General features: G+C 35.7%; 2 protein-coding genes across 2 annotated transcripts in view; one reads left to right on the top strand and one right to left on the bottom strand.

The window, feature by feature from the left end:
* The window catches only part of LOC117173351, a 201,094-nt gene extending 185,596 nt beyond the window's left edge, over positions 1 to 15,498 (bottom strand). Inside the window, exon 1 of the mRNA XM_033361853.1 lies at positions 15,461 to 15,498. The gene's annotated coding sequence lies outside the window, so the exon portion shown is untranslated. The remainder of the gene's footprint in view (positions 1 to 15,460) is intronic.
* Positions 15,499 to 16,064: 566 nt separating this feature from the next.
* The window catches only part of LOC117173350 (coiled-coil and C2 domain-containing protein 2A-like), a 146,254-nt gene continuing 140,185 nt past the window's right edge, over positions 16,065 to 22,133 (top strand). The window contains exon 1 of the mRNA XM_033361849.1: positions 16,065 to 16,122. The gene's annotated coding sequence lies outside the window, so the exon portion shown is untranslated. The remainder of the gene's footprint in view (positions 16,123 to 22,133) is intronic.

Here is a 22,133-nt window from a genome sequence, read left to right as displayed (position 1 = left end):
ATGTGAATTTGTTTATATAATTTGTTTATAAAATAAACAAATAACATTTAATGTTAAATTTAAATATTCACGTATCATTCTCACAATGAAAGCAAGCGATTTTAGAGCAGAAATGTACGTTGAAGCCGAATAACCCTTAATGTCGAGTATGTGTTAATACAATTTGTTTATAACAATTAACTATGCAAGTTAAGCATTTTTTTATAATTCTTATAGCCCTGTGCACTAAATTCAAGGGACGAGAAGTATAAGAAAAATTTTGTCTAGAAGATAAAAAATGAAATTAGAAAAATCGACATTTTTTTCGATGTTTGCATTAAAATAAAAATTAAATAAACAAAAAAATAAAAAATCTACTCTCACGATTTTCTGAAAAATTTAGTTCTGAATTTTTCAAAAAAAAAAAACATTCTAAAATCGGTGCATAATTGCGTTCTAAATGTCATTTTGAACCTCGTTTTCCGATTTCACCCCACTGTGCCCCGCCGTGGGCGCTCATCCTAAAAGGGTTCAGTGGGGCTTTCTCCACACGAGGTTTATTAATTTGTAGTTATTTTCAAGTAAAAGACGTTGCATATTTAATAATAAAATACAGTTCATTAAAAGTGATTAAGAGCAGACGACAAAAGTGAACAAAAATCTCGAAAGTCTCGAAACTGCGATATTTCCGGCAGGATTCTCAAAATATCATAATGTAAATTTTTGAACTTTATACTTAATCAATTGTACTTAAATGAATATATTAATTTAAATCATATGTTTTTCAGAAATTTTGAAATTTGCACAAGTTAATTTTAAAATCACGCTAAAAAACTCATTGTTTCGAGGCTTTTGTCATTTGCTTTTCATATTGTATATTAGGTATTATATTATTTAAAATATATTATCACTGGTTTACGAAAGTTCAAACGATTATAAATTTAGTATCTGTATAATGTTTTTTTGCTGTCATTTATTTATAGTTTTATTATAATATCTATTGGAAAATGTTTAATATATATTTATCACGATTCGAGATTTGTATTCATATCAGAGCCGGATGAAGGTGTGTGGGGCCCGGGGCAAGAAAAAAGTGAAGGCCCTTTAAATAATTAAATATCTGCTATTAATTTCATTTTTACGTTTGAACAACAAATTAATACTATTAAAATACATATTTTTTGTCATTAAGTGAATGACACTTTAAGTGCTTTCTTAGAGGCAAAATGATCAATGAAAATTGTATTGCTATAGAACTTTCAAATCCACGGTTTGTGGAGTTCCTTATCATGTGGAGGCCCCGGAGCCTTCGCCCTGGTTGCCCCGCCGTAAACCCGGCCCTGATACACATCCATTTCTTAATTAAATTAGAAAAAGTAATTAAGTTATAAACCAAATTTTAAAATTTTATCATTGACAATCAGCGCCCGGCCAACTACCGTCTGAGAATTTGATCATAATATTTGCCCGATCAGAGCCCAGTGCGCCCCGACTGGGGTTTTGACATAAATTTTGCAGCGAGTCTCCGACCAGCGCACGGCTAGGCTCTTAAAAAACAAACATAGCCCGGCCAGACCCCGATCAGAAACTTTGTTGTACCAGGGCTAACCCGGGCTATTTCCACACGGGATGCTTTCTTAATATATGTAAACTTTACAAAACCTTTACTGTCTTAAAATACTTATATTAATATTAGAATATTTAGCTTTTACAATTTTATTTTAATTGCAAAGTAATTGTAGAACAAATTTAACAACCTTTATTTTATAAATAATTTCTCATGAATTTAAAAGAACAAAACAATTCTAAAAATAAATCTTTGCTTAGTATCCTAATAACTAACAAACATAATTTTAGAATATTTTTCGTGAAATTTCTTATAAAAACTGTACTCTGTATACATTAATTTTTTAATGAGAAATAAGAATACTTTTATAAATATTCCTAAATTTTATTTTAATGTGATACTTAAGGAATAGATTTCAGAAATGAAATTATAAAAATATCTCCATCAGTTAGTAAAATACTTTTAAGAATCGCCTTTCAAATTATACAAAAAACTTTAAAAATGTTTAAAAACGGTTGTACAGATTTGGTTATAACCTTATGAACAAGTTTCAGAGACAGATATTTCTGTTATCGTTTTTCAGCATATGATTTTGCCCTAAGCATGAAGCAGATTAAAATACATAAAAATAATAAAAATAAGAAAGGTCAAAAATTCATGCAGTTCTATGTTAAAAAATCCCACACATTTTTTAATAAAACTCATTTCCACGCCACAATCAAAGGAAATATTTCAGCACATTTTTATCAATTGATAAGTCTTTTGTACTCAAATGGAAAAATAAAAATCTTTTATTAATTATGGATGTTTAATTGACGTCAGTTCCCTTACTATTCACTCTTGAGAATTGGGGAATCTCTTTTTCGCAAACAAAAAGTGTGAAAGTCCTTCGTTAATATGAAAATCTTAAATTTTAAGTGTATTTAAATATTACAATTTTGAATGTTTCAAAATTTTTAGAAATAATTTAACAAATTTTATATGTAATTAAAATAAACTTTTTTTTAAATCGCATTCAACTTACTTCAAGTTATTTTTTTTTAATTACCAAAATGTATGTCATTACTTATTCTGATTGGAAATAATTGAACCTCTTGCGATTAAAATCGGGGATTCTGTTTGAGAAGAAATGTGCTCAAAGTAATTTTAAAAAATCATTCGAATTTTAATTTTAAAGACAGATAATTTTACAGAATTTCCAGGTGTAGCTTGTTTATTCTACTACAAGAATTTTTAGGTTTTTGAGTTTTTTAAATAAGTTTGTCATACGTTTCTAAAACTATTCTAAAGTTTAAATTTATTTTGACTCTCATCAATTCTACTAAATATTTCTTGAATTTATTGGATCATTTACATTTTTTACACTTTTAAATGTTATAGAATAATGTTCTACAAAAATAATGTTCTACACTCTTCTTTTAAATTGTAGGTAATCCTTTGATATGTTTAAAACCCTTTTTTAATTTTCTCTTAAGGCACATTTCTTAAAAATTAAAAATCATTAAAAATGTATACAGAATATCAGGAGAATAATTCTTTTTTTTATCTTGTTCAAATCTTTTTTCTAATCTTCTAATCTTTAAGAATTATTCAAATTTTTTCTGATTTTTTTATACTGCAAAATTTAAAGAAAAAATTATTTTAAAAATTTTTCAGATTCTTTGATAATTTTTTAAATCTTCTGTAATGTTTTGAAATGTTTTAAAATAATTTTCTTGAATAATTTTTATTCTTCCTAGGAACCTAAAATAATCTAACAGAATTTAAGTTTAAATTTCAATTTGAATCTCTTTGATTCTTCTTAATATTTCTTGCATTTACTCGGTTATTATTTATTTATTATAATCTTACGAGATTAAAACATTTTGCTGAAAAATCTTTTACAGTCTTCTTTCGAATCTTAGAAAATCCTTTCATATGTTTAAAAACCTTTTTTAATATTCTCTAAAAGCACTTTTTTAAAAATAAAATGTCTTAAAAAATCTTCCCACTAATCTTGAAAAAGTTTTGTTTCTAATCTCGTCGGACCTTCTAAGTCCATGTAAATTACAGATATTTTATTTTTTTAAGTGTTTAGCGCTACAAGAAAAAGTATTGTGATTACACCGTGAATTTCTAATTCCAATTTTAACGTGTAGAATATGTACATTTTTGGATACCTACCTAAGTGAAACCCATATAAGTTCGACCTCATCTAGATAGATCGGTCATTTGATTTTTCTATCGACTCGATGCTGTAAGGTATTAAGTTTTAGTGGCTAAAAAAACTACCCTTATCGTGAAATTAGTTTTAATTTTATTGGTGTTAGAGAATGTACATTTTAAGACACTTGTTTTAGTAAAACTCCTACAAGTTCCACCTTATCCAGGTAGATCGGTCACATGATTTTTTTATTAACTCAATTTTGTAAGGAATCAAATTTCAGTATCTCGAAAAAACTACCCTTATCGTGAAATTCGTCTGAATTTGTTAAGCATGGCTTTCACTAAGGTAGGTGTCCAAAAATATACATACTCTACCACCAATCATATTTAGACGAATTTCACGACAAAATAATTTTTTGGGGATGCTAGAACTTCATACCTTAAAGCATTGGGTCTGTCGGAAAACCAGGTGACTGATCTACCTGGGTCAGTTCGAAATTTGAGGAGTTTCGATAGTAGCAGAGTCGAAAACATTCTCAAATATCGTCTCATCAAATTTAGCCATATTTCACGTTAGGGGTGGTTTCCTAAGGTAGCGGGAACGTGAATCCTTACCAAGTTAATCAGCAGGAAAAATCAAGAAACCGAACTACCTTCATAAAATCGAATTTTTACAAACCCGAATCTTGAATATTTCTTAGCAGCAACACCACGATCCTGTATTTCAAGGAGATAATGAATCGGCGCACTTGGTATTATTATGATTACAATATACATGTAGATCCTAAACATCGCTAGTTACACGAGTGCTTTTTAGGTTTTTTTTTTAAATTATTCAAACTCGTCTTAAAAAATAGATTTAATAACTATTTAAAAATATTCTTTTACAAAAAGTCTGCTCTTCAAAAATTTTTAATCACCCTGAAGATTTATATTGTTCGTTATACAAAAAAGGATTTTTCTCGTTAAGGAAGTGAAAGTGTTTTACTCTGACGATGGGAAGGACCAGACTAAAGTGATCAAAGCTACAATAAATTGCATGTGGGCTTCATAGAAATGAACTGCCATTTAAGCATTTATTTCAAAAGCTTGATGGTAAAACTTCTAGACCTAATGAATACTCTGGTCCTACCGGTTATTCTTTAATGTCATGCCAATATTTACCAATTTTGAACTTAAATGCTGTTGAGTCATCGAATATTTTAGTAGTAAGCACCAAGGATCTGAACAGAAATCTCCGAAAGTATGTGGGAACAGAAAATCCTCTTTCGAATTGTTAGTTCTTGTCAATTTGATCATGTGGTTTGAAATCAAGTGCCATCCAACTATCAAAGACGCTCCCAAATATTTGTCGAAAAGTATCAAAATGACTAGGTACCTTGAAGATGATCTCCGAGATACCATTGATAAAGTAAATTAAAATATTGGGTATTTTGCTCACCCAGAAAATTTTCTCCTTGCAATGCTTTGTGACGGAAGGCAAGAAATACGTCAGACAGCTGTAGAACGTATTAACGCAGCTAGAATGTGAATTACCAAAGAACTCAGCTAATTCAAGATTCCGAAGTTATACTTTAATGCCAAAGACTACGTGAAACTCATTGACTAGAGCAAGTGCGTCGTGACAGAACCTCCTTTAGTCAAATCGATGACGAAAGATGATTCTCAGAATTTGAAAGAGAAAAAGAGAAATTCTCCACTCTTCAAGGAAGTTGTTGACCTTCCATGTCACACTCAGCTGTTAAGAAGAGCGTAAGAGACGTGACCTTCCATCTAGTAAGGTTTACTCATCCGACCAAAGAGACGGACTCCTTAAAGCGTGATTCAAGAGCAGAGCAATATTGGGATCTGAAATACAGCGATACGCCGTCAGGTGGCTAAATTTGGCACTAAAATAACGGGGTAGTTTGTAAAAGGCTGTCTGCTATTCCGGTGATATTTAGAGTAGAATATAAATATATTTTTGTAATGCTACGATTTAAATCATCAAATTAAAAAAAAGTTTCCGATAATACAGAAATAGACAATCTAGGTACGAAATTCAGTCCGAGGAAAAGCATAAGTAAAACATTTTGCTCTGTTTACGGATGTTCAAGCAAGGCTATCAAAAACCTAGATGTTAGGTTTAATCAATTTCCCTTGCCTAAAAAAGGGTTTGTAAAAGTGGTTAATAAAAGTGGGTCTGAAGAAATGATCTGTTGGAGAAAGTAATGCGGAAATGTTCTAAGACTGCAGAAGAAGGTAACCTCAAACATATGTGTGTTTGTTCTCTGCATTTTTAAAGTGAGGATTATTGATTTCGGGCAGATAAGTTCACATAGATTTCTAGAGCAAAATATATTTTCTAATATTTTGAATTTATAAATAATTAGATATACCATTTGAGTAATCTTGAATGTCCATAATTTTATTTTGTTTGGGGGGGGGGGGGGGTCAAACGTAGTTATTGTTTAGATTTTTTTCACATCTATAGGAAAATGTTAGGATTCGCGGAATTTCGGGGGGCGGACCCGTCGGGCCCTATGGCTGGATACGGCCCTATATCAAAAATATTTTAAAACCTTGAGTTTTGCCTGGCTGAAGTTTTTTCAAAAACTGCTAAGAAAATATTAATATTATTATTATTTGAGTGAATAATTTCCTTCTTTGTATATAAAAAACTTGCTCAATTAACAAACAAAAAACAAATTAGCTTTATTCTCGTTTGATCATCCGGCTGTTTTCCATAAAATAATTTTTTCTCCTTTCTCCTTCCACACAATTTTTACACGAAGGAGTGGATAACTTAAATTTACAAATTTCAACAATGCTGAGCGACATCTTTGACATACTGAGCACGAAAAACGATTAAAATTCACTAACAACACAATGTATCAGTTGCAAAGTGACCCCGTTGTCGCCGGCCATCTTTGTTTAAATCCCCCTTCTAACGTCATGATTTTAGATCCCAATAGCCAGTTTTCGAAAGCAAAAACCAATTGAAGATCTAAGAAGAAAATTTTCTTAAGACAGTTGAACTAAATATTTAATTTTCTTATTAGGTAACGGATAAATATTTAATACCAAGATAGACTACACGACTTATATTCTTTCTCTAAATCAAAAATAACCATTTTTAACTTGCAATAGTAAAAAATATCTAATACTTTGTGCATTTTTCGATCATCTGTCACCTTAACATAAGTCTGATTTTTTTTACCGCTTATCCATATAAAAAATAACCATTCTTGAGCTTGTAATGTTTAAAAATATCTAATATTTCATGAATTTTACGATTGTGAGTCAATCGAATAAGAACCCACAAATACTGGACGTTATTCTATTTGGTCTATACTAAGCATGTAAATATGTAAATAAAATGTGCATTTTTTGCCGCTTATCCGGATCAGAAATAACTATTTTTTATCTTCTTATATTTCAAATTCTCTAATATTTTGCGAATTTTTGGATTATCTGTCACTTTAACATGAACGCGCGAACACAGAACATTTTTTGATTGGGTCTATACTAAGCAGGTATATTTATATATTTATGGATACCGCGACTTCGCTGGGATAAAATGCAGTTTTCAGATTAGCACTTCTGCATTTTTCATGCAAGTGTTTTAGCATATTGTTGACATGCAGGGATGCTTCTGAGGCTATGAACCAGTGAAAGCTTGGCACCTCTAAGAGCGCCAATGATAAGGACGATTAGTTTAACAGAATATTTCCTTAATACTGAAGTTAAGTCCGAGTGTTTCAACAGCCTCCTCCGCTGCTTTGTACAAAAACTCTTCTTTGCCTACTTCTTCGTGCTTCCTGAACATTTTTAAAAGAGGGTCTCTTCCATTCGCGATACTACGTCCTGTACCCAGAATAATCCTGTTGTGAAAACATTCAAAATTCAATATTCCGCGACTACCCTGACGGCGTGAGATGTAGAGTTGCAGAACAGAAGACTTAAGATGCATGCTTTTGTTTACGTGCATAACCTTTCGTGTCCCGATATCAAGGGATCTGAGCTCCTTCTTCGTCCATGGAACCACTATATATGATTAACTTGAAGAAATATTATTAGTTTAGAAAAATGACACCAGCCCCCCTTCTCATTTTGATCACTGATAACTCAGTTATCAACGTGGCGCAAAATTTTTCCTTTATGTCGCATATGAGTGCATTTGAATCCCCATAGCAAACCTTTCGTGTCCCGATATCAAGGGATCTGAGCTCCTTCTTCGTCCATGGAACCACTCCAAATGAATAGAGTACTACCGGATGGCAAGCATGTTTGTTGCAGATACTTTGTTCCTCGCCAACAGTTCGGAAGACCATATCTGCCGGATGAGACATTTCTATCAGCTTCGGAGAGTATCCTTTATAGATGTCACATTCTGACGAGTTCAGGGTCTTCAGGGATGCCATCAAGTTTTCCCCGCTTCGAATAAACCTTGGCGCATTTGTCTAACCCAAATTCCATTTCAATTTCCTTAGTATATCGTTCGACAATCCCTAGAGCTAGACGTAGTTGCTCTTTGTTCTTAGCATAGAACTTAAGATCGTCCATGTAAAATACATGAGTGACCTTGTACTTTCGATCTGCAGGTTTGACACGCAAGTACCCGTCGGAATGGCGAAGTTCTAGAGATAGTGGCAATAATGTAAGACAAAAGAGGAGTGGGCTCATGGTGTCGCCCTGAAAGACACCTCTCTGAAAGGTGACCTTGTTAGTTGTCACCCGATTTTTTCCAGATGAGATAGTAAATCTGGTTTTCCAAAGCGGCATCAATCTCTCTAGGCACCTAACTATTTGCGAATGAACCTCTAAGATTTCCAAAAGACGGATGATAAGTCTATGGGAGGTCTAATCGAAAGCTTTGCGGTAATAAATCCAGGCTATCGATAGATCACGCTGGTAGGATGCTGCATCTTTGCATAAACATTTATCGCTGAGCAGGTTCTCCTGATAATCTGATACGCCTTTCTTTAAGCCTCGTTGTTCATACGTTTCTTGTCACATAGGTTCAATTGCCGAAACAATCCTATCATTTAGGATAACTGTGAATATCTTATACTGTGTGTTCAGACAAGTGATTGGCTTGTAATTACTTGGCTCAACTAAGTTGCTTTTTTTCGGCAGGAGTATTGTGCGCCCTGCCGCCAACCACTCCGGAATTGGCTTTTCCGACTTTAGATATGAGGTGAAAATACGGGCCAAATGCTGATGGGTTTAAGGAAACTTCTTCCATCAGAAGTTTTGATGCCATCTGGTCCCGGAGCGGAATAGTTATTCATCCCCCTTAAAACATTTTTCACCTCTCCCTCTGCTCTAGACTTCTCTTAGCTTTAGATAGTATTTATATTCTCTCAACAAGATGCTGCCTGATGGTCAGCAGCTTTGACTTATTAAGTTGTGATAACGGGTCCGGAGTTCGCGCGCGAACTTTCAAATCTTGGCGGTAAAATTTCTGCCAGTTGTGATGTAGTCAATCACACACTAAATATGGGACGCATACTGTCTTGTCCAGCCTATCTATATGGCGAGTTGATGCATTCGTCTTTTGCTCTTATGATCAGCCGTTGGTTCTGTTTTACATTTCGCATCGGCCAAAGCTCTCGCTGCATTATACACGCAACAATTGATAGTCTAGAGGTTGGATTCTTCGGAAAAATGTTCACGAAGCTCGTCAACCATTTCAGCCGAAAACATTTTTTCAACTTTATCATACCTATCTTTCATAACTTCAAATGCGCTCAAATACGCCGCCACTAAAAAAATGTGCGCTAGCTAATTAACAAAGATATCATATTTTGGAGGGGCAGGGTGTAGTGTAATATTAGTGTTGAATCCTGAACAGTCATGTGCAATATAAAGATGCGAACATGGATTCATTTGTCTTCAAATGCGCTCATATGCGCCATAAATTTTGTTTGAAAATTTTGAAAATTGTCCAAGATTTGGAGGTAACAAAATTTTACGAAGTGATGATCAACCAAATGAAAAGTTTGCAATTCGCATTGATGAAGGGAGTTTGCTGCCAATCTTATACCCGATGATCTCTTCAAATGACTTGAATTGAAATATAAAAATGTATAAAGATCTCTTTTTATAGAATATCAAATGCGATAATATGCTCCACTTTCAAAATTAACAGAAAACCGTAATCAACTCCCTCATTACCACTTGTTACTATTTACTACCCAATGATATCTCAAAATAACTTAAATTGCAATATAACACTTTATAAAGATCTTTTCGTATAGGATTTCAAATTCGCTCATATGCGCCACTTTTGAAATTAACAAAAACCCATAACCAACCCCCTCATTACCACTTTCTGCCGATCCAACAACCGATGATGCCTATAAATAACCTAAATTCCAATATAAAAATTTATGAAAGTCCCTTCGGATAGGGTTTTTAATGCGCTCATATGCGTCACTTTCAAAATAAACAAAAAAACCATAATCAGCCCTCTTATTACCACTTGTTATGATTTACTATCTAATGATATATCCAAATAAATAATCAAAATATTTTAAATCCTATACGAAAAGGCCCTCATAAAATTTTATAGTGCAATTTATGTTTTTTGGAGATATGTACGGGATATGGATCGCTAACAATTGGTAATGAGGGGGTTGATTATGGTTTTTTGTTAATTTTGTAAGTGGCGCTTATTAGCGCATTTTAAATCCTATCCGAAGAGACCATTAAAATTTTTCATATTGCAATTTAGTTTATATGGGGATAGCTGAGGATAGTATATCGTAACAAGTTGTAATGAGGGGATTGATTATGGTTTTTTGTTAATTTCGAAAGTGGCGCATCTGAGAGCATTCGAAACCACATAGGAAAGTCACTTCATCAATGCAGATTGAAAACTTTTTATTTTGTTGGTCATCACTTCGTAAAATTTTGTTACCTCCATATCTTGGGCAATTTTTAAAAATTTTAAGCACAATTTATGGCGCATATGAGCGCATTTGAAAACGAATGAACCTATGTCCGCAATTTTATATTGCACATCACTGTTGAGGATTTAACACCTGCGTTACACTGGCCTGCCTCCAAAATATGATATCTTTGTTAATTAGCTAGCGCAACATTTTTAAGTGGTGGCGCATTTAAGCCCACTGGAACTTATTAAATATATATATGATTAACTTGAAGAAATATTATTAGTTCAGAAAAATGACACCAGCCCCCCTTCTCATTTTGATCGCTGATAACTCAGTTATCAACGTGGCGAAAAATTTTTCCTTTATGTCGCATATGAGTGCATTTTAATCTCCATAGCAAACTCCCTTCATCAATGTGAATTAAAAACTTTTTATTTGGTTGGTCACCACTTCAAAAAAATTTTTTACCTTTATATCTTGGGCAATTATCAAGATTTTCAAAAAAATTTGATGGCGCATATGAGTGCATTCGAAAGCTCATAGGAAACTCCCTTTATCAATGTGGATTGCAAACTTTTTATTTTTTTGGTCATCATTTGGTACAATTTTGTTATCTGCATATCTTAGGCATTTTTCAAAATTTTCAATAAAAATTTATGGTGCATATGAGCGCATTTGAAGAAGAATAAATCCATGTCTACGACTTTATATTGCACATCACTGTTGAGGATTTTACACCTGCTTAACACTGGCCCCTTCCAAAATATGATATCTTTGTTAATTAGCTAGCGCTGAATTTTCAGTGGTGGCCCATTTGAGTTTGAGTCAGAAAAAAACGAATTTTTCTGAAGGTGTCTGTAGTCTTTAGCCATGATAATTTTTGGAAGACTAATCAGATTGGATGGAACTTTCGCACACGTTTTAAGGCATAAAAAGCGCTGACTAGTTCGTTAACCAGCCATTTTTTACCAATAGCTTTACCTTTATCCACCGGCAAATTTTGTTCAAAAATAAAAAATTGCATTTTCCTTTACAACTGTACGAAATATGAAATGAATATTGAGTAGAATGGTTCATACCAAAAAGATGAACAAATTTTGTGGAAATAAATTTTGATGCAGTATATATTTTCGTTGCTGAGTGTTGATGTTTCTCCGGGTCATAAAGCATCGCTCTTCCTCTATCGGATGCCTGCCTGCGGCTGGCCTTAAATTCGCCTCTTTATCTCTGCTGTCGGCTTGTTCTGGCTGTGGTAGAGTAGGGGTTCCTCTTACGTGACCTCTTTTTTGGAGTAGTTCGGCATGGCTTCGCAGACGTTGATGCGAAAAGTGCGACAACTCCGGGTGTTTCTCGTTCCATAGAGCATGCAGTCGTGCCGCGTAACCCGGTTGAGGCTCCACACTCGCATCGTAGCAATCTAGCAAGTGGCGATTCAATCACTCCATCCACTAAAAGGTCCCGAGAATCCGTCGATCCATCGCACTGAATCCATCTTCATTGACTCCCCCAGCTCTAGAGTGGTCGGCATTGTTGGCCGACCCATTATCGGGAGCCCTGCGCGTTCTGTTGTTTTGAACCGCACTTACAACTATGTTTGGTATTGGCATTGTTGTTCCCACGAGAATCTAGGGAAAGGGGTTCGTCCATCCTTGTAGAGCCCGCATGCAAGGCTAAGGCTTCGTACTCTGAGAGATCGCCCGGTATCCCAGAGTCACCGTTCTAGACACCTCACCTAGGTGCCATTCAGCTTTCGGCATGGGTTCCACACCTCCGCATTGAGGGTTAATTTCTTTGAGAACTGCCCTAGGCAATTGTCCACGACTACCTCTCAGGGGCGTGTCAGATTGCCCGGTACTATTCAGAAGTCCTGCGTTGTGTCGCAGCTACAAAAACGCTTGAAACAAAATCATGTTATGATAAAAGAAATCATACCTGCTAAAAAAGCTTATTAATAATTTATATATATTGTATCATTTAAGAAAGTGTGCTTTTATTTATTGCATTCCAAATTTAATTTATCTATAGTTACAAAAAAATTGTATTATAATTTTATGTATATCGATATACACAATATATTATTGCTCAATCTAAAAATTGATTACATCCATTATTCCTGAAAAAAGTTCTGTATAATACCTCATGATAAGATCAGACAAATCAGCGGCACCACTAGCGAAAAACAAAAGATCATATAATGCATACTTTTTGGCTATTTCTTTTTGTTATTTTTTACAAAAAAAAAAAAGAATTTTTCGCTTTATTAAAATTTGAGAAAACGGGGCGGCGCTAGGTTGCCGTCAACAACAGACAGACAAGGGTGTTTGGTACAACACTATTCGGGAGAGGTTTTTAATCCCTTAAAACCATTTTGGGCACGTAAGGAAAAATACGTGTCGCTTAGTTTTTTGAGTACTACAAAGTATGTGAGAACAAGAAAATCGGAGGGGGACACCTACCTAAGGTTCCTTGTCAATCAATTTCTAACGAATCGATATGAGATTTTCCAAAAAACTTCATTCAACATTTTTTTACAAATCACTCACTGTAAGTTGTTTGAAACTCGAAGTTACCTACACGGAGAACATTTGTGTATTAAAGTTTACATAACTTAGTTCGGCAAACGGAGGACATTACTGTATTTTATTAAAATTGTACAGTCAGTCATGTAAAATGAAATAGGATAATAGTTGATACGAAAATATCAATTATTGATATAAATTTTCCATGTTAAGACCACTGGAGAAAGTATCACGCAGGAGGGGGGGGGGGGGGGGCAGAAGTTCCTGAAACCTGTATCACGTATTTTGTGAATGGCCCCTTACTTACCAGTTAGCTAAAATGATTCGAACTGTTAGTTACAGTTTCGATCAAAGAATACAAAGTCTACAGCTCTATATGTGAATTCTACATCACAGTCATGTAAAATTTCATTCGTTAGCAAAAAAAAAATATTCTTGCTACAAACCAGATTCTTTAATGATATTAACGCTTTTAAAAATCGAAAACGCTGTGACGGGTTTTAAACCACCTACGCTAAGTTTAACGCGTTCGATCTTTAACGACTAGACCTCACGGCTAACTTAACACTTAGTATATCGAGAAAAAAATATCGGCTAAAAAGTTGAAGTACGAGTACGTCAGGGCCGTCCATCAAAATTTCTTATTTTAACATTTTAATAATCAGCGGGCTTATAAATTTAGTGGATTAAATAAAAACATTGGATGATTTTGTTATTAAAAATTGCCTAACCTTAAAGTCCCAAATTATTTAATTTTCGATATTTTAAATTGGTGAAAAATTGAACATTAGAAACTTACAAATTAAATTTACATCAAATCTATTACATTAAATTCGGTTAGAATTTAATAAATAAAATCAAACATGTAAAAATAATCCATACATTTGAATCTTTTCTAAGGTCCTACAATTTTAAACGAAACTTAAAAATGTTAAATGTTTTTACGAGGGAGTTGGCTTTAAACTTCAACCTTGACAACTTTGACGTACATGGCGATTCTCATTTTACCATGATGTTGTGTAATACCTCTCATAATAATAGTGAAAATCTCTAAAAAAAAAATTCTGCAATCTATACTTTCTTTTAAGTGAATTGTTAAATCACACGAAAATAAACCATCCATCATTCATTTAATAAGAATTTACATTACTTTGCGTTATTTTATGATAACTGGTATAAATAATACAATCCTTATATGAATTATTACACATCAGAATTTTCACTGTTGGACTACAGATTTCACATAACTCTTTTGTAATATTTATAGTTTTGTTTTGTATTAAATCCTAAACTAATTCTAAACTTTATCTAAATACAGTAATGTCCTCTATTTACCGAACTAATTGGGTAAATTTTAATGAACAACTTTTCTCCGTGTAGATACTTTTTACCGGCGAAACCGAGAAAATACAATTTTTGATTTACCTCAATTTGTAATTAACTATTATTAAACAATAAGCGATTTTGAACTTTTCTATTTATTATTGGGCATCTCTATAGTATTTTAAATAGGTCCTATAAATATGAACTCATTTCAATAATATTTAGCCGAGTCGGAACGATTTACGTTTTAAAACTTAATTGAATCAGAGAGAAAATTTTATTCGATATTTAGCTTTTATTATTAAAAATAAACATTTAAAAGAAAACTATAATATGAAAAAGTTTTATGTCCTTATTATCTACAATTCTACTTCTTTAAATTGATTTTTTGATTTTGATATTTTTTTATTTATGAGACGCGCCGACAATACTTTTATGCGTATTCGAGCGTCGGGCTGGTCCTTGTACCCAGAGGCTGACATAATACAGACAAAGAGCCACATCCAGGTGAAAATTTCGAATATTAAACAAGAAGCACTAAGAATAGTTTCTCTGGTCCTAAATTGGTATAATGATGAAAGAAGGTTTTTAATGTAAGTAATTTTTTTGTTGCCTTTTTATAATTATTAAAATTTAGGACTAAACCCACCCTTCATAGTGATTATTTATTATCCTAAATTTTCAACTTGATGTGGCGCTACGTGTGAAAATAAGTTGGGGTATAAAAAAGTGGCGGTATAATAGGAATCTGGTCACGTGACTCACGCGTCACATGGCGAGAAAGGCAGCTTTTTGGGTTTACTAAAACTTGATCACTTACAGCATTGAGTAGATACAAAAATCAAGTAACCGATCTAACTGGTGTAATGAGGTGACCTGCCACCCATTACGGATCCTCCCCTCAGCTCGTGATTAACATCAATGAAGATTTTAAAAACTGCGAAACATTCTAAGACCAGCACGAACTTAGATATTTAATTCATTAAGGAGTGAATCTGAGAACTGTGGAATGTGGAATGAGTGCAGATTAAGTTAAATTTACTTACTTTTATCACTGATTTGTTTTAGAGGAAGGGCTCTTCAATTAATTGTTTATCATTATTTTTAGTTTAGGGTTAGAAAAACTTTCGGTATTTTTAAAGCCAGACGTCTTGCCTTCGTTTCCCAGAAATCTGAAATAATAAATCCGGCACAACATCTTCGAAATTTCGGAGGAAATTCTGGAGGACACCAGTATTAACACTCACTTGTTATCCAAACCACAACACACGGCTATTACTGGCCACTCACGCACAGTTCATAGGTCTAATTCCATCTACACTTCGACTCGATCATTAAATTATGCGATCCAGGTTAATTGCTACTTATTTTATTGAATGAAAAACACCAATTTAACATCCGACGCTGCACGTGTCATAACAACTGGTGGCCATCATTACCACTACTAGCGCGCCCGGTGGTGACTAGCGTACCACCATCACGTTGGTTACGACGTAACGTGCCACACCGTAAGAGCCAGAAGTAAAGCTTATAGGGGGCAGCACCTGCTGGACCGAACAGGTGAACAAGCAGAGACGAGCGGGAAACCGCCAAGAAAGCAAGGCAAGAGTTCAGTTCGTGCTGGTCATCCACGCTCTACAGTTATTTGTACGTACTGAATCGCAAGGACTTTTCTTCCTCGATTCACATCGGCTTTAGGGAGACAAAGGTAGGCGTCTTAGTTTTCCTTCCCTCATAGTTATAGTCTCTTGTCTTTTAAAAAAAGATTGAATCTCGCGGAGTGTCTATTTGTTTTCTCGCGATAAAAGAATTTATTGTTGTCGTTCTTCGGGTTTTACAAGTGTGTGCCTTTGAGGTATCTTATTGTGTGTTGTAGTTTTTAAACATAATCCCGTAACGTTTTTTTTCACTTCTTTTGTTGCCAAAAATGTTTTTAACTAAGTTTTTCTTTTAAAATAATGTTTATGCGTAATAGCCTGTAAAGATGAAAATGGCGGAAGTTTTTGGAGCATCCGATTAACCTGTAATCGCAAGTCACGCCCTTCTGGCGAATGCTGCTATGAGTTTAATTTAACGGACGTTTAGTAAATTTATCAACTCATCATTCTTTTTTCCTGAACATTAATAAACTCGTTTGAATTATTGTTATTTAAAAAAAGGGTGTACACGTTTCTTAACCCACGAATAATCCCGCTACCAAGAGTTAGGGCATTTAATCAAGCTTTTAGAGATAATTCATTTCGAAATTTCATTTTCTTCATTTCTCTTTCCATCGGGTGATACCGGAAGGGTGCCTGGCGCCCTGTAAAGATAAGTCAAATTTTTGTAGCGTCATTTTCTCTTCGTATCCCTCGTAGCTGAGAGTGGTGTTGTAAATTTTTGGCGCCCAACGTGGGGCTAGAAACGTGGTGGATTAGGGATTTAAAGATTTTATTGATTGTTTTTTTTTCTTTTTGGAAGCAACGAAAGAAACAAGTATCTTGATCTAAAGGCAACCCAGCCATAACAGGTCATAGGCTAGATCGATTTTGATCATTTTAATGTTATCTGGGTTTTAACAGAAGTGAATGGTTTACCTGATCTAAACTAACTATGCTTATTTACATACATTTATTTGTTTGAGTTATTTATTTATGTGAATTGTTTACCGTGTGATTTATTTATTGAATTTTATTATGAATTTTTTGTGATTTAATTATTGGATTCACTATGTCGTTTATTTATTGAATTTTATATTGGATTTTTTGTAATTTATTTATTGGATTCACTATGTCGTTTATCTATTGAATTTTAGGATGTATTTTTTTTATCTGTTATTTTGTTTTCTTGAATCTCATGAACTTGCCATTGCATTTTCTGGTATATACCAGTTACTCTAAGATGTATTGCTGTGGGTTCGATGTTGATTTCATACCGGATTGTGTTTGATAATATTTGCCTTTTATTGACATTGTAAGTTTAGAGAGATTTTATCATTTTATTGGTTTATTAGGAACATTTACTTTTGCGCCATTGTGATTTATGGCAGATCATGACTGATTTTTGTTCTTTTCCTTGGTTTAGTTTTTTTTATATATAGATTTTTCTTTTTTTTCTTTTTTATAGGGAAGTTTTAATTTAAAAATTTTAGAATCCGTGCTTTGAACAAAATGGATCGCTCCACCATTAGAATCGATAAATTGTGGGCGGAGACAAACAACTCCGCAATTGACTGGGCGAGTTCTTTGAAAATCGATGAACTCTGCGAGATACTCGAGTATCTCGATCTGTCTACTCAAGGGGATGATATGACGATGAGATGGCGTTTGATTAGGTTTCACCAGCACTGTCGCCATATGCATCAGACTTGAGAGGAGTGTGGAAAGCGTGACTTCACCGCCGAATTGAAAAGGCTTCCCGTGTCCTCGCCCACTAGTTCCAGTGATCTAATAGGGACATCGCGTGCTCATACAACAACTTTCCCCACTACTTACAGTACCAACGTGGATATGGAATTCTTGTTCACACCGGCTACAAGTATAGTTAGTGTTACCTTCGCGAGAACAATAGCTAGTGTAGTCACGTTTGCTTCATACGAACAAACAGCACCTTCATATTCTCCCGCTAGTCGCTCCACAATGATTTCTGCGTCTTTTCAGGACGTGGCTCAATCCAACACCCTTAGGATGACTCCTTTTTCCAGCGATTATGGTCAGGCTAGTAACTTAAACGATAATTCGCACCCGTTAAGTTTCAAAAATATTCCTGAACAACGAAATCCGACCTTAGAGGGGGAAGATGGGTACTCGGATACTAGTTATGTCACTGCTACTTTGCAGAATCCAAACCATTTTAATACTACTAATCCATTTCTAGATTCATTTCTACCCACAACTGATCCCTAATGTACTGATAATGTACTGAATAACCCTAACAGTTATTTTGATAATAGACCTAGAATAAAAATGTCTTCTCCTAGTCCTGTGAGCAATTTACCGTCACCTTATCTACCGGCATCTGCGCGTCTTAGAGGCAGGGATGATATCCATGCAGTAGTTAGGAAATGAAACCTTTCTTTTGACGGGAAACACGATAGTAGTGCGAAGCAGTTCCTAACACAAGTCGAGGAGTGTAGCAAAGGTAGTTCTCTGACAGATGAAGATCACTTTAGAGCACTTTCATTTTTGTTGGAAGACTCCGCTCAACATTGGTACCGATTTAATAGTAATAAATGGAAAAAATGGGGTGAATTTACCGCTGTTTTCAGGCGTAGGTGCGGAGGTTTACATTTTCAAGCGCGAGTTAGGGATGAGCGACATAAAAGGACTCAAGGTCCAGATGAGCCAATAGCGGACTACCTGCTAAATATTCGCTTGATCTTCCGGCATTGTGACCCTCCGATATCGGAGTTAGGGCAATTACAACTTGCCATTAATAATTTACATCCAAAGTATCCGGATGCTTTATCTAAAGTAGAATACCCGACTTTTAAAGAATTGGAGGATACTGGAGAGCGATATTAAGCAACTAGAGCTATGAAGGAAAGGTATTTATCCCCTCGGTAAAAAATCGCGGTAAGAAACGTGGTGGTGGTGAAAATTCCCACCTCACAAATAATAAAAATCCAGGTAATAATCCAGGCAGCGCTTGCACTGTAATTCGTCCTCCGCAGGTACAGGCCTCTCCTGTGCTTAACCTTTTCGGATACCATCCACCTTATTTTAATTACGGCTATTTTCCCGGCATTCTTGAGGCACATGTGATGCCAGCTAATTTTACCTATCCTCCATTGGGTACCCAGGCCACTGAGGTGTCAAATTTACCGACCGCAGTCGTGGGTTCCGATGTTCGAGGTTCAACAAAACCAAATACAGTGGAATTGTAATGAGACATGCCACGGTCACCGTTCCTGTCTTAAACCTAAGAGTATGTTTTGCTACAGATGTGGTAAATCCGGTCAATACTCTGCGAACTGTAGCGGATGCTCTGGACCCAGACCGGGAAACGAATAAGGGCAAGTGATACTAGGGTCCAATCACTTCCCGCTTTCGTTGTTGAAGCCCCTTAGATTATCTTCGATGAAGTAAATATGGTGCTTGACGATAGGCATCTATTCATTACCTTTTGTGTGAATGACCAACCACTAAATAGACTTTTTGATCCCGGCTTGTGCTGCACTTATATATGCAAGCCAGCTTTCGGCAAGTTTAGTACCTTACTGGAAAAATTAGCTGATTAGCCACGCCCAGGAATTATGTATCCCAACGGGGTGATAGAGGAAACCGCCGGACAAGCCGTCTTACACTTAAGTTTTTAGGTATAAGCAAATATTTGCCGATTCGTTTCGCGCCAATTTTTGACTGTGAAGTTTTGTTTGGCTACGATTTTGCCGAATTGTTTGACTTTGATTTTCGATTTAAGCCATGAATTAGGAGATTGGTTAACGGTATTTGGCGAACCTATCAGGGGCAAGTAGTAGGTTCTGAAACAACCCTGCCACAGGAAATGTTGGATAATCGTGCGGAGGCTCCTGATGTCTCTCTGTCAAATTGAGCCTGGCAAGCTTGTGCTGGCATAAAGGAATTAAAGCCTTCAGAGGCTAAATACTTAGACGATTTTCTTAAAAGAAAAATTCCTCCTATGCCACCTAATCTCCCAGCCACACACATGGTGAACCATCATATAGATATCTAGGGGTATCCTCAAACTTGACTGCCCACATCAGCAGACCAGCGAGACACTGGAACTTGAGGGAGACCTCGGAGGCGAACCACCAAAATCCCGATGGCCCATCTCGTCCGCCGTGCGGTCCAGGAAGGCCCCGGAAGGTCGAAGGGAGCCATCCCTAAGACCCTAACCACCACCAGGCTCGAAAGACGGAGGAGGGAGAAGAAGGTCCCTGCCGAAGTAGTCGACTTAGATCCAGAAAATGGGGTACCTTCAGATTTCCCTCTCTTCCACGGCTGTGGCCGAAGAGGATCCCTCTCGTTCTGATCTGAGTTTGTAGAGCCCGTCGCCGTTCGCGGGTTTAGTCATACCGGTGTCGGCCCTAATAGGACTACCAGCTTCCGTTCATCACACTACAATGGCACAATTGGAGCCGCTTCGGAGGTCGTTGGTCGGGCTACTTGTTAAGTCATCAGCAGCGGGACAGTCATGTCTACGCCTGTTTTATAATCAAAATCGGGTCCTGTATAAGAATCCAGCCCCCTCCTCCCCATGGGTTCGTAAGGTGTACAGGAGTACCTTCCTTCTTCCGCTGATGCCACCACCGTAGAACGGATGTTAGAATTGCCACATATCGGGGCACCCTTATCAGGCTCTCTCGGTCCCGAGAGGGAAGTTTTGTTTTTCGTGTGGCCGACCGGGAGTGAGGGTCAGTCAGTGCTCAAGGTGCGTTGAGAGGTACAGGCGAAGAGAGATGTCGTCCCGGTTACCACTCGGGCCGGATAATCGTCCTAGTTCGGATCTTCTGCCTCCCCGCCAGCCTGTGGTACTGTTAACAGCACTTTCTCGTTGTTGAAAATTAGAATTTAGTTGCAAGTATTCAAGTTGGAAGTACGGTTTATAGATTGATTGCGTCTGTTGCCTCAAAGTTGCACCAGTTTGTCTAAATTAGGATTTGTCAGTTTAAGATGGCCTTTAGAATACAGCAATACTTTTCTGTTGATTGGTCTGGTAGAGAGCAGGCATTAATCAATATCATTTAATATATTTTACATACTTGTCTGTTCACGGGTCTGGTAGTTAGCATACTTAAATTAATATAATTGCTTTTCAGACACTATTACAGTCATGCTTGGGTATGTCAATCGCTGCCAATGATTACATTTTTTTCTTATGAAAACGGTTGCCTCATGAGCCCTATTTCATTTAACCTCGTTTTATTTATTTTTTTATAATTTCTTTTCATTTTTAAAGCAGTCGGATTTAAGTCATTACAACCCGACTAATTTAACGACACTTCAGAAGATAATCAGACTTGAAATGTAGCTTGAGGGTCGGATTGATGGCGCCTGCTGGTTTTGGAACCCCGCTGGTCAGTCTGGGAGGGGGTTTTGTAACGAGATGGCCTATCACCCGTTATGGATCCTCCCCTCAACTTGTGATTAACATTAATGAAAATTTTAAAAACCGCGAAACATTCAAAGACCAGCACGAACTCAGAAATCTAATTCATTAAGGAGTGAAACTGAGAACTGTGGAATCTCGAATAAGTGCAGATTAAGTTAAATTTACTTACTTTTATGACTTATTTGTTTTAGAGGAAGGGCTCTGAGTAATTGTTTAACATTATTCGTAGTTTAGGGTTAGGAAAACTTTCTATATTTTTAAAGCCACACGGTAAAAAGAATTGAGCTGTGACAGGGATATTATTCCTTATTATAGCCAAACATTAGGCTGAAAACGAACGAAGGAATTTAGAAAGATCCCTGAATCAGCGAAAATGAATATCCTTGACCATTTTCCATATACCAGGGATATCGTATAGTCAAACCCCTAATAAGTATAGCTATAATAGGGATATTAAGAATAGGTGTCTGAAGCAATTGTCGGAAGAGCGCCGGTGCATTATGGGAGCAGCAAAATAAAATGGCGACGGTCTAATCGGGAGCAGTGACAGTTGAGATTTACTTCGGACAATTAAACGCTTTTTACCACTTAAAATGTGCGCGATTGTTAATATTAAATGGAGTTTATGATGCAGTAATAATAATTTACATTTGTTTCGATTGTAGG

Source organism: Belonocnema kinseyi, chromosome 5 (assembly GCF_010883055.1).
Source record: "Belonocnema kinseyi isolate 2016_QV_RU_SX_M_011 chromosome 5, B_treatae_v1, whole genome shotgun sequence".
In the NCBI taxonomy this organism is placed as follows: Eukaryota; Metazoa; Arthropoda; class Insecta; order Hymenoptera; family Cynipidae; genus Belonocnema; species Belonocnema kinseyi.
This window is presented reverse-complemented; position numbering and strand designations above follow the sequence as displayed.